A 13730-nucleotide genomic window follows, 5' to 3' on the forward strand; every position below is an offset into this window, starting at 1 on the left:
GAGGAACAGAGGAGGGTGTGCCTAGTATCTTTTCTGCAGAATCTATGGAATCTCATGCATGGAACTTAGAGGTCAGGCCTCCGTCTCCCCATCTCAGAGTGCTGGGATTTATGACCTCTGCAGCATGCTCTGGTATCTTTAAGTTAGGGCATTATTCTATTTATATAACTCACACTCTGCACTTTTGTGTGGATTATTATATTTTTTTTAATTTATTTATTTATTTAATTTATTTTTTGTCTGTGTTGGGTCTTCATTGCTGCGCGCCGGCTTTCCCTGGTTGCAGCGAGTGGGGGCCACTCCTCCTTGCAGTGAGCGGGCCTCCCACCTCAGTGGCCCGTTCCACTGTGGAGCCCGGGCTCCAGGCACTCGGGCTTCAGTAGTTGTGGCACGCAGGCTCAGTAGTTGTGGCTCGCGGGCTCTAGAGCTCAGGTTCAGTAGTTGTGGCACACGGGCTTAGTTGCTCCGCAGCATGTGGGATCTTCCCGGACCAGGGCTCGAACCCGTGTCCCCTGCACTGGCAGGCGGACTCCCAACCACTGTGCCACCAGGGAAGTCCCGATTATTACATTTTAATGAGAAAAGTAGTGAGGTCAGTTTAGGAGTTGGCACAGTGTTCTGATGAGTGAATTTTGATAACTCCCCAGCTGGATTTTTTTTTTTTTTTTTTTTTTTTTTTTGTGGTACGCGGGCCTCTCACTGTTGTGGCCTCTCCCGTTGCGGAGCACAGGCTCCGTACGCGCAGGCTCAGCGGCCATGGCTCACGGGCCCAGCCGCTCCGCGGCATGTGGAATCTTCCCGGACTGGGGCACGAACCCGTGTCCCCTGCATCAGCAGGCGGACTCTCAACCACTGCACCACCAGGGAAGCCCAGGGAGCAGGATTTTGACTGTGGAAGATGACATAGCTAAAAACAACAGTCCCTTAGCTAGTCAGGCATTTTATAGGATATTTGACCTATAGCAACTTCAGAAGTCATCTAATCCAATCTGTGTGCTTTACACAGCAAGTACCTGGGAGATGAAATGCCCTGCCCGGGCTACGCTAGTGGCAGGGTAAGGACTGGAATCAGAGTCTCCTTACTCCTCTTCTGGAATTGTTTTCACTGATCATGTTTCATCTGAGAGCTGCAAAGAGTTTACAGTGGAATATTCTTATATCAGAGAGGGCTGTAAGTGATGTGTTAGGTCTGTTTAACTCTTTAGTAACAAAGCCATACATTTTTGTCAAAACGTCTGATTGCATCATTATTTGTGTTTTCATAGAAAATGGACAAAAATTAATTCCAGCTAAGCGTAACAGTGCAGAGAAGACCTGGGCTTTAGTGTAGTCTTTAAAACATGGAAAAGCACAGGAAACCACTTCAAATATACCATCACAATGGGTTCAGACTGTGTCAGAGAAGCCAGCAGAACGGTGTCCCTTCCTGCTGAGTGTTGTGAAAATCTATCCTCGTTGTTTGCTGTGGTCTCCCTGCGAGGGACACATCGAAATTCCTCTCCAAGGGAAAAAAAAATAGCAGGAACAGTAAATAACAACCCTCAGATAATACAGATGGGTAAACATTTCCAGCATTGATTATATAAAGTACTGTTGACAAGCCATGAGCAGGCAAAATGAGAAGACAGTGGAAAAGAGGACTTTTATCTGCCATTCAGCGCTGGGCTTGTGAGGCAGGAAAGAGAGCAAAAGACGTGATTAACATGGTAATGTACATCATTGCCTGTGTAGGATCACAGAGGGCCCTGAGAGTTATCTGGTCTGGGCCACTCCTGTTACTCCAGAGGAAACAGAAACTCAAAAAGGTTAAGTGGCTGGCCCGGTGTCACACACTTCACAGCAAAGCCAGTTTTGGAACCGTGGTCTCCTGCCTGTCAGTCCAGTGTTCCAACTGCTGTAGCATGACCCCCTAACTGAATCTATGACAGGAGCGGCATCAGGGGTACAAGATGAGGCTCATAGAAACCTCTCTAAATAGATAGATGTTTTAAAGCAATCCCCAAAGGGCAAAAACTTGTTAATTCAATTTTGTATAAAATTGTAAGCTGTCATCAGATACAGAAAAGAAGGGACCCCTCAAGTATATTTAGTTATGCAACAAATATTTACTGAGTGCCTGTGCTGTATTTGTGTGACCCGTGGTCCATGCTCAATTATCCTCTCTCTTTTCTTGGAGCCTCATACGCAGGGGGATCACTGGATCTGTCCGCTTCACCTCCCTTCTGTCTAAGGATGTCACGCTCACATCGTTCTCTACTTTTTCCTATCCTTTAATCTAGTCTTTAAATGTCAGTCTCTGTTCTCGTGTCCTTTTCTAGCCAGTGTGGGTTTCTCCTGTTTCTCTTACTCTCCATTCGCTGACGTATTTGCATCACTTTAGCTGCAGTTAATATCTGCTAAATCAAACCATATTGGATTGAATAGCTTCCATTGATTTGTGAACAAAAGGATGCTTCAGCTGCCCAGCCTTGCTCTCTGTCCCTTCTTTGTTACCAGTAGGGTTAACTTACTCAAAACCCTCCTTGTCCTTGTCCCTCTGTTACCCCTGTATTGTTCATCCTCCCCCTGTTCAAGCCGGCTCATCCTTTTGGACTGTCGTTACTATCAACACTATCTCTTGTTTGTGGAGGTGCCTGCTATTTCATTTACTCATTATTTACTGAATGAGAAGACCAGTTGTCATTTTTCTTTGCTGTTGTCCTGTTTTTACTTTTACCCATCACCCCTCCCCCAAATTATCGTGAGGACCACAGTCCTTATTGTCATGAGCTAAGCCATATTGAGCATCTACTCCCTATTTGCTAAACATCTGAAGACTTGAATTTTGTTAAAACAAAATGGAGCCTTTGGTTTCTTTTGAGAAGGGGTGCACAACGAACAAGCCACTTCCACCGATTAATTTAATTCAACCAATTTTGTCTAAATAGTACCTCTCCCCAGAGGGAAATGATTAGATTCTATATGCCGAAAGAAGGAATTGTGAAAAGCACTAACCACAAAAAATAGGATTTTGTAAGTCGTATCATCAGCCTATTTTACACTCCAGGAAATGCCGTAATCTTGATATTTCTTTCTTAGTTCAAAACCAGTCCAACCTGAAATCCATATGAAAAATATCAAAACTCTTCCATCAGCTTTCACCTACTTCTTGCCTTTGTCACTCAACAGTTGCCCACTCTTCACCTGCAGAAGAAGCTCATCTTTTTTTACTTATACTAGGAAAGCATACAAAATCACACTGACAGGTTGCTGATAGAGCAATAATGCGTAGATTCGAGAGAAACTTGTATTCCCGGAAAAACGAAGGAAGCTCTCAGATGAGTGAGCTCTGTGTTGCAGGCCTTAGAGTTGGAGGACCGGGAGGCCCTGGACGTGGTCTGATGTGTTCTGAGGTCTGTACCTGGCCTCTCCCAGGTGTTAGCGCAGCAAGCCCTGCTCTCCCCAGTGACACCCAGAGCGGACCTCGCCACTGCCTTGTAGGGGTGCAGAGGCTTTATCTGTCCTCAGAGACATTCTGACGCCACACTTGGCCAGGGTATGTGAATGGGGAGGTTTGGGTCTTGAGTAAATTGTGTAAGTTCCTGTCTTCTTTCCCTCGACTACATCAGTAATTAAGAGCATAGAAAGAGGGGCTCTTGGTACAAATGAACTTATTTACAAAACAGAAATAGAGTCACAGATGTAGAAAACAATCTTATGGTTACCAGGGGGAAAAGGGGGGGAGGGATAAATTGGGAGATTGGGATTGACATATACACACTACTATATATAAAATAGACAACTAATAAGGACCTACTGTATAGCACAGGGAACTCTGCTCAGTACTCTGTAATGACCTTATTATCTTGGAAACCCTCCTCCCCATAGAGCAGCAGTTCTCAACAGGGAGTGATTCTAACTCCTAGGGGACATTTGTCAGTGTCTGGAGACCCGATTGATTATCACAACTGGAGAGAGCTACAAGCATCCAGTGGGTGGAGGCCAGGGACGCTGCTAAACATTCTACAATGTCCAGGGAAGCTTCCCAAGATAAAGAATTATCCAGCCTTAAATGTCAGTAGTGCTGAGGTTGAGAAATCCTGCTGTGGAGCATGTTCTTTACCCCATGTTCACTGTGGGCCCCTCACACATGACATCTGCCTTTTCAACCCACATACATTCTATTTAAAAGTACTTATCTTCACTTTTAAATAAAGGTATCAATGGAAAACCTCATTGGCAGGAGGGGTCCAAAAAAGGGGTAAAGGGATGTACTGGCCAAAGAAGCCAGAGATCATCAGTATGAATTAACTCATTGAAGTTAATTTATGCTGCTTGCAGTGGTAGAAAGACACGTGCTGTTGAAAGAGGACATCTCTTTAAAAGAGAAGGCACAAACCCAAATATTTAGTGCCCCTGGGCAGGTGGTATGAGTGTGGCAGAAAGAAGAGGCACCTGGGCCACTGGACAGCACATGTACCATCTGGGGCAAGCCACCTCCCTTGGCTCTGACCAACTGTCCCCATTTAGAATAACGGGTCCGCCATTGCCAGGCCTATTGATTTTTCTCAAGAAAATCTGGAGATCTGAGCTTTTATTGAAATTCCCTGGTTATTAACTGTTAGAAGCAAATTTTAAAACTCATAAGCTTTGTGTCGTTGAACGTGGATCAAAGTCTCTTCTAATACATGGATCTGAATAGGCTGCCCACCCCCTCTGTTCGAAATCTCTCAGTGACTTAGAAAATAAGTCCAAATTCCTTTGCAAAGTATTTGAGACCCTTTAAGATTCGGTCTCACCAAGCTGGCTATCTACTTCCCATCCGTTAGCTCCTCTCCACCCTCCTTTGAACACACCACGCATGCATATGCGGAGACCTCAGCCTGGCTTTTTCCCTCACTGCCATCGCAACTTTCTCTGCCTGTTGAACTGTGATATTCATTCTTCATGGCCCAGATCAAATGACAAAGGATCTTCCTGAATTCCCTCAAAAAAATCTGGTTTGGTGTTTTATGTTATCATGATCTTTACAACTTACCCTGCATTCATCTAGTCATCTCCCCACCTCAAGGAAAATATAAGACTTGGAGGCTGGGAACCCACTTTATTTACTGTTCTCTCCCGCATGTAAACTTAAGTTTCAGTATATTTCAATCACCTTCTCCTTAACCATCCACCAGTATGCACTGTTATTAACATGGCAGTTTCTGTATGTAACACGAAACTCTCTCTCTTTCATTTCTATGGCCAAATTCTCCCCCCAAATTACAGTAACATTGAAATAAAGTTATTAACGGCAATAAGGGAATTGTGAAATTTTTTGCGTCATCTAGGACCTTTTATCAAGAGAAAAAAAGTAAAACTTCAGAGATGAGTAATACTTATTAGACACTTGGAATAGCATTAAAATAACTACTTTTACATAGTTAAATATTTGCGTCTCTACTTAGATATATAAATTACTATTCTTTGAACTTGAAGTGGATTTTGAACTGTACTTGCCACAATTATAATAATCATACAGTTTATTTGTTGAGCTATATAGACATTAACCAATTAATTCTTGATCAAATTGCCTAATAAGGAGACTCTCCTTGGGTACCCACTTTTCAGAGTACGCATAGGAGTGTGTGTTAATTATAGGCCTCTGCTTTTAACTTTGCATTATATTACCCAAGTGCTTACTTAATAATTTACCAACATCGAGGGGTAGGTGGACAAGAAGCTTGTATCCGACTTAACTTCTGTTTCAAGCCAGGAGGCAAGTGACATCTATAAATCCATCAAGTACTTGGCCTGAGTTCAAGGACAATTTATTTTCTTTAAGTGTTTGAGTGGGTGTTCAAGGGGATGTGTTGACTTTCGCAATTCAGGTCACATCATAATTAGCTAATTTTTGTTGGAAAAAACAGGGATGATAGATAAATGTGTCTGAGCCAAATTGAGTTTTATTATGATCCTGGTTCTGTGTAGAGGATATAGCTAATAATTAAGTTATCCCCATTCAGTTATGCTTTCAGAAGTTGCTGTCACCTGCTGCCTGTGTCATTTAAAAAACTACCATACTTATTAATTTTAACATGAAACAGATCCATTTGCAGAAAATCCATTATGAAGGAGACAGAGTTGTTTGTTCAGTAACATAGGTTCAGGCTCAAGGCTAAACATAAACGTGGTACAAATGGGAAGATATTGGACAAATGCGATTTATCTCATTATTCAGCAGCGAGGTATTCCAGATGCCTAATGAATGCATAAAAACAGATTGCATATAACATGCACATTTGCAGAATTATTTTTGCCACCTCTATCACTGTCTGAAACCAATCCTGTTTGAATAGCAACAGTTCTTGAGCTTCTCAAGATTACAAGAAGCAGCTCCTTTAAAGAGAAAAAAGAAAACTCAGTGTCTTATCTGTGGAATTTACCTTTATGGAAGAATTCTTGGGAATCCATCAGTTTTATCTTAGTCCGATTGTGTTGTCCTCTGTTAAACCTCTATTGTCCCTTGAAATCGGCCCACATGAAAAGAAGACAGTGTTCTTCAAAGCTCTGGTGGACGAATGCAGAGACTGAGGTTTCTGGAACACTCAGTCTCTTTGCTGAGATATTGTTAGAACACAATAGATAATATTCACTGAGCTCACGGCGAGGGCACTGCTTGCCCGTAGCAGTTTGTAAGCAGTTGGTTGTGGCATTGAATTTAAAAGCCCCAAAGAGTGAAGCAAAAATGTGTATTGATGCTATTATTTGCCCTGGTTACAGGGTTCTAACTCGGGTGTTATTCGGGTACTGAGTGATTTAAATATCACTATATGCTCTTCTATAATTTTCTGAGAATAAGCATTATTTTATTGTTTTAATTAGTTTATTTATTTACTTATTTATTTATCTGGCTGTGTTGGGTCTTCGTTGCTGCACACGGGCTTTCTCTAGTTGCAGCAAGCAGGGGCTACTCTTCGTTGCAGTGCACAGGCTTCTTATTGCGGTGGCTTCTCTTGCTGCGGAGCACGGGCTCTAGGCGCGCGGGCTTCAGTAGTTGTGGCTCGCGGGCTCTAGAGTGCAGGTTCAGTAGTTGTAGCGCATGGGCTTAGTTACTCCGGGGCATGCGGGATCTTCCTGGACCAGGGTTCAAACCTGTGTCCCATGCATTGGCAGGCTGATTCTTAACCACTGCGCCACCAGGGAAGTCCCAGCATTATTTTACTTTGAGAAAATAGTGTTTACTCTAGAATTCTCTCTGATTCCCATTCCCCCAAATATGTTTGAACAATACATCTGTTGAAAGTTCAACAAGTCGAAGATGACTTGCTCTCGTGGGCCCCCATCTTTCATGGTTAGAGGATTGTCCTAATGAGACCGAAAGATCAGATTTACGACAGCCTAGGAGACTTCAAACACAGGAAAACAATTTTTTGCAGCCCTCCATTGTACTCTTAACCCTAGCCAGTTCCCTCCTAAGTGGAAGTAAAAGTAACCAGATGAGAGAGTGTGGGTAATTCTCTGCAAGTTATCATCCCTGAATGTTAAAAACCAGCTCCTAGTTGGAGGGCCAGATGTGTTACCATGTTAGGATAAAGTCAGCAACAGTAACAACACAAGCTGTCATTTATTGAATCTTTTCTATCTGCCAGGCCCTGGGCTCAGCAGTCAACATGCATGGTCACACTTCACTTGTAACAGCTCCCTAAGTAGGAACCATGGTTACTCTCCTTTTGCAGATGAGGGAAGCTGAGGATGAGGGAGGTCAAAGTGACTTACACGAAGCCACATGGTGCTGTCAGCTGGGATTTGCGTTTAGGTGTCTAACCCCAGGGCCTCTCAACCGTGTCTCCACAGCCATGCTGTGTACCGATTGTAAGTGTGCACACTTCTCAGATGTCAGAGTCATTGTCTGGACATATAGTTCACAGGCTAAAGGAATGAAGTGTGTGGTGACAAGCAGGCTTAAGTTAGAAGGCCTGCGGAAGGCTGTACCTGAGAGGACAAAGTGAAGGCTGGATATACTTCAAGCCCACGGAGTACTGTGAGAGCATTTTACCCAATCCTGAGGGCCGTGATCACAGTTCAATAAATATATTAGGCCACTGTTATCAATGTGTGTACTCGCCGTATTGGAAGAATTTCCCGATGACAACTCAAGAGTGAACCACAGTGAATTAAAACCTATGTCCTCTGATAAACAATGTCTGTGATGTCGCCACACAGGAAAAGCCACGGTTTGAACCTCTGGGAAGCCAGTTTCCTACATTTACTGAGAGTCCTGTATCCCCCAAGCACTGTACTATCTCATTTCGTTTTTAGGACACCATGAGATGAGGTGAGTGGTAAGATCCCCCGTAAATAAAATTTTTAAAAATTAGAAAAAAATGAAGCCTCTTAATTTGTTAAATTTTCTTTTTGCTTTTCCACTGTTTGTACAATTTTCCCTAGGCTATGGGATATGGTAAAGAAGAAAAATATATATGAAAATATCAACTTAAAAAACTCTTCTTATGATGTGCTATTTATATTTACAAAGAATTTTTGTAAAGAAAAATCTTGAATATTGGTATAATTTGCATCTGCATCATTCTTTGAAAAACATGAATTAAGGTGTTTAAAAAAAAAAAAAAAAGATCCCCATACTACAAGTGAAGAAACCGAAGCTGAAGGAAATTTTCCTAAGATCTATTTAGGTAAGTGGCAGAAGAGAAATCCTAAGTGCTCTTTAGCACTACAGTGGATGAAAATATACACAGGAGCTAAAATCTCATGAAGCTTCCCTAATCAAACTCAGAAGGTAGACTTCATTTTGAAGTGAAGTGAGACACCTTCTAAATGAAAGCCTGTTTAATATCTTCTATCCATTAGAATAAATGTACACTTCAGCCACAGTACAAGAAGTGGAATCCCACATGGAAAACCGCAGGCATATCCAGTTAGGCAGAGGAGCACAAAAGGCTGGGCAGTTGTCTGGCACACCTGGTATTTGCATAATCAGGATCTTGCACGTAGTAGGTATTCAGCAAGTATTTGTGGTTTGTTTCAGGAACAGGGATTTTTGTCTGAATATTTGAATACTCGCCTCATTTCGGATTTGCTTCGGTAGGCTGACTCTGTGCTCACTTTGGGAGAATTTCAACTTCTATGGACATAGTTTTGGATTGACATTTACTTTCCTTCTGTTTTTCTTGACCCTTTTTAAAAATGCATTGGTATTTTACGATTTGGAATCTATGGAAGGGGGTCCAAAACCTTGGGAGCCATCTTGTGGTTAAAGCATCTTCCTTAAGTTTTCCTGCATCTACAGCACTGGGTGAAATTCTTGTGTTCATTTCAAAGTTAAAGAGTTTAAATTTTTCTGTATTACTTTTTTATCACAATTGCAATTATGTCTCAATTATTTATAAATATTTGCATTTTCTAATATTAAAATAGTACAAATTAAAATCCTGTGTATGGAAGCACTTGTATTTTAAAACATTAAATGTTTTAAAACATGTGTGAAGATGTATGTATAAAGGCATGTACATATTTAAAACTTCGATTATCTCTAGGAGTGAAGACTGTGAAAACATATTTTTTATACTTTTATTTTCTAAATTCTGTCCAATAAGCCTGTGTAACTTTTAAACAGAAAGAATATTTAGCCTAAAATTACAGTTAAATATTAGCAGCTGCTGCTAAGGGCAAATCAACAAATTGTCTAAGCAGCCACATTAGAGGGAGGATAACTACTTGAATCTAGTTATTAAGCACAAATATTAAAAAAATGGAATGGCAGCTCAGTTCCTGTGTTAACAAAATATAAAGGGTGTGGCTGGGGCAAGTTGACCCTGGTTGGGTCACATGATTTTTTATTGTTTCAGAAAGCACTCTTGGAAACAAAAAGAAAAGCAAAAGAAGAGAAAAAAAAAAAAAAAAATTTAAGCACTCTTGTTACTTGGTGTTTTTTAAGTGACATACATCATAACATATAGCCAGAGCGCATTTCGTGGCTGTATAATCATTTTCAACCTAAATCTCCTTAAGAAGTGAGTCAAATTCTCTAGAGAGATTTAAAATTAATACAGTCTCATAGGAAACATAATAAAGACTTGCTCTGACAAACTTATTGCTTTGCCAGATATGAATGACACATGATTGGTTGGCGGGGTCCGAAATGAACTCAGACCACACATTCAGGTCATTCACAGACATCTTGTTATAACTTAACCCCTTAAGAAAAATCAACTATAGTAACTTTTGACTATCTGTAACAAAATAAAAAAGACAGTAGCCAGAATTTATCAAGTCTATATATTTGGCTTGGAATATTTGGGGGGGAATCATAAAATTTGTCTTGCTAAAGTAATAGCGAATCAATTTGCTGTTCCTTAAAACATATCTACTTGAAGGCATTGAGAAGGATCTGAGAAACTTTCTCAAACTTAATGTGCTTTCGATAATTATCAAGCCCTAATGCCAATAACAGAAAGGTGAGTGTCATACTCTCTGCACACACTTTCTCTGGGTATCTTGAAGAACATGGTCTTACAGTCACTCTGTTTGCCTTCCTACGGTAGCAATACTTCACCTATGATAAATCTGTCCTCTTGCGACCTCTTTTATCGGAACCATCTGAGGACTTAAGCAGTAAGCAAACAGGCCTTTGGGTTGCCAAAAAAGAGTCCCAAATTTCAGGCACAACAGCTCATGTACTTGACTCAGAGGAAATCCCTGTAGACCCGATACATCCTATTTATAATTGGTCTTTATACAGGTCCTCTATATAAAGTTTGGGTGTCTGGCTGGGTTCCAAGCACATAGCAGATTCTAAGATGAAATATTAGTTATAAGAAAGAGGGCCTCATGACATGTAGCATATGGCTACAGATGGAAGGAAAACAACTGGTAAAGGGGAAAAAACTGTAAAAGGGACAAGAGACTAGGGCATTTAGCTTTGGGGCAAAATGTCATATAAACCTTAGAAGGCCCTCAGAGTATTACAGCATATAAAATAATTCTGTGCTGTTTTGATAAGTTTCTATCTCGTACTGTTTTGATAAGTTTCTAATAAGTTTTAAAAATAAGTTTTGAAATACTACTTCATCATCAAGAAAGAGTAAATTATGTTCCAAATACTCTAAGAAGAAGAAAAATATATCATGATTTTAGAAATATTCCATAAAAAAGATTTACGATAACTACCCCCTTTGTTTTGATGTGCTTGCTTGGATAAAACTCCAGCTATGAGAAAATTTAGCTTTACTTAGTAGAGCTCTAATCAGCTGAGATTCATTGCCGTTTGCTCTGGTGATGCTCTAAAACACATAATGTTCACAGAAGTTTTCTGCAGGTAGGAGAATTTACTTCGTTGAATTCTTAGAGAGAACTATGTAGAAAATGACTACTTGTTTCCAATTTGCAAGATGTTTCTCTTGTAGCCCAAGGAAATATGCTCCCGTTGAATGGTGGGCTTGACAGACTGGAGGATGGAGGACAGAATTTCATGTGTTTATCCTCCCATCCCAGAGTTTTAACAGTTGACTCTGGTTATTTAAACTCAAGCAAGGCTGAGCTTGTACTTCATTACATAATAGTACAAAGTTAGTTACTTAGCCAAAACACAGTGTTCACTACCCTGGCCCTTCCTGTCATGTAACCACGACCTCTGTGATTTTCGCTGCTTCCAAGTGAAGGCCAAACCACATCTTACACATTCTCTTCTAGGGCCAAAAAGCCCCACTCTCTAGTTCCCAGGTGGTTACCATAACGGTTGTGTGCAATTTAGATCTTACTTAATTAAGAAAGTGGGTTAATTTTAGATATGACTATAGAGGAACAATGCAAATTCTTCCATGGCAACTTGAACTTCAGCCTTCCCAGAATCAAAGAGTACTGGCCAGAAAGAATACTTTTTTTGGTAGCAAAAAAATTATTCCTGCCAGCAAGGAGAAGGAGGAGGAGGAATTTCTTTAGATAAAAGGAGAAAAAGACATCCAGTGACAGTGGAAGTAAATCAGAGAGTCGTCGGAATTGGCTATTTAAAGGGTATTTATGGGGTACTTATTGCTGTTCAAGCATTTGGGGATGTTCATTTGGAGATGATACAGAAATATATGCTCCGATAAATCTGCTCCTTGTCGTTTATCATTGAATTAGGGTGGACATACAAATGTTCCTGGGGGTAAGGTGGGAAGGCAACACGTTCGCAAAAGTAGGATAAGGAAGTTCACACTGGCTTCATGAATGGTGGTGGGAAACATCTGTTGTAATTTGCAAGGTTTCTTCATTTTACAAGACTTTCAGGAGGAAGTAAGGTTTGAATCAAACATAGCCTATGGTAGAACCCGAAATGATGGGTAGAGAGGGGAACCCATGAACTTCTAGGCATAGAGGACCTCATTAGTGGCCAGTGGATTTGCAGATGCTGACTTGGCCCACAGCACTTTCTCCTACCCCACCTACTCAGAGTGTGGGGAGTAGTCAATGGCACTGTCTTCACCTACAGAGTAAATGGAACCAAGAAGATAGCCTGGATCCTCAGAGTAGGAAAAACATTTCCCTAAAATATTTAGAGGAGTAATACAGAACTTGTTTTCAGATAACTGCCTTAATTCTCTATTTTTTTTTTTAAATTTATTTTTGGCTGCGTTGGATCTTTGTTGCTGTGTGCAGGCTTTCTCTAGTTGTGGTGAGCGGGGGCTACTCTTTGTTGCGGTGCGCGGGCTTCTCATTGCGGTGGCTTCTCTTATTGCGGAGCATGGGCTCTAGGCACGCAGGCTTCAGTAGTTGTGGGACACGGGCTCAGTAGTTGTGGCTCGCGGGCTCTAGAACGCAGGCTCAGTAGTTGTGGCGCACGGGCTTACTTGCTCCGTGGCATGTGGGACCTTCCCAGACCCGGGCTCGAACCTGTGTCTCCTGCATTGGCGGGTGGCTTCTTAACCACTGTGCCAACAGGGAAGCCCCTAGTTCTCTATTTTTACATGATGTGCTCGTGAAATAAGAGGGGCATGGGAAGAGGTGAGGATCAATGGTATAAATTCAGAAGTTGTTACTTAGGCCAGATTTTTTTCCTCCCTGTTCCTATTCATGAAACTATCCATAGCACCTTCAGTTTTGAGGATAGATTTCATTTGGAGATGGTGAGGGAACAGAGGGCCTCCCACGCACAATTGGATGCATCTAAAGGAGAGAGAGCATGAAATAAAGATGAGAGACACCCAAGAGGTATCCCATTTTTTTTCCCCTAAACACTCACCTGAGGTGCCAGATGCTCTAAAAGCGTTCATTACAGATAATGCGAAACCCCTCTGTTGTCTGTGCTTCTTGGGCACATAGGTGGACCCCTCTTTCAAGTGGGGGAGATTTGTGTAACAGAAAGAAATAGCAGAAAATAGGTCAACAGAGTCAAGTGACCCACACAGATGGGTGCTTTGAGATGTGTAAGCTGTGGTTCCAGAGTCACTACCCAGATTCACTTAAAGTAAAGGCCGGAAGTGGAAAAATATTCTCTGGGCAGGTGGGAGAGGGGAATATGGAGAAGTGGGTTATCATTCTTCTTTCAAGTAACTACTACTTGAAACATTTTTTTAAAGTTTCCTTCAAGTCATTTTGCTCATCAGACGACAGTATTTCTCAGAAAAGAAGCAGAAGAAAATGTCAAGCAATGTGAGTGTTCTCCCAACCTTCCCTCTCTTCCCACCTGTGAACACAAAACAATTCCTTTGTCCTTTATTGGCCCCGTTCTGCTTAGATATCGCAAAGTCGTGCAATCACATCTTGTT

At 41.4% G+C, this 13730-nt stretch overlaps 1 protein-coding gene across 8 annotated transcripts in view; it reads left to right on the forward strand.

The window, feature by feature from the left end:
* The window catches only part of RORA (RAR related orphan receptor A), a 1120706-nt gene that overhangs the window by 1038663 nt on the left and 68313 nt on the right, over nt 1–13730 (forward strand). The window lies entirely within an intron of this gene.

This window comes from Stenella coeruleoalba, assembly GCF_951394435.1.
Source record: "Stenella coeruleoalba genome assembly, chromosome: 2".
Classification (NCBI taxonomy): Eukaryota; Metazoa; Chordata; class Mammalia; order Artiodactyla; family Delphinidae; genus Stenella; species Stenella coeruleoalba.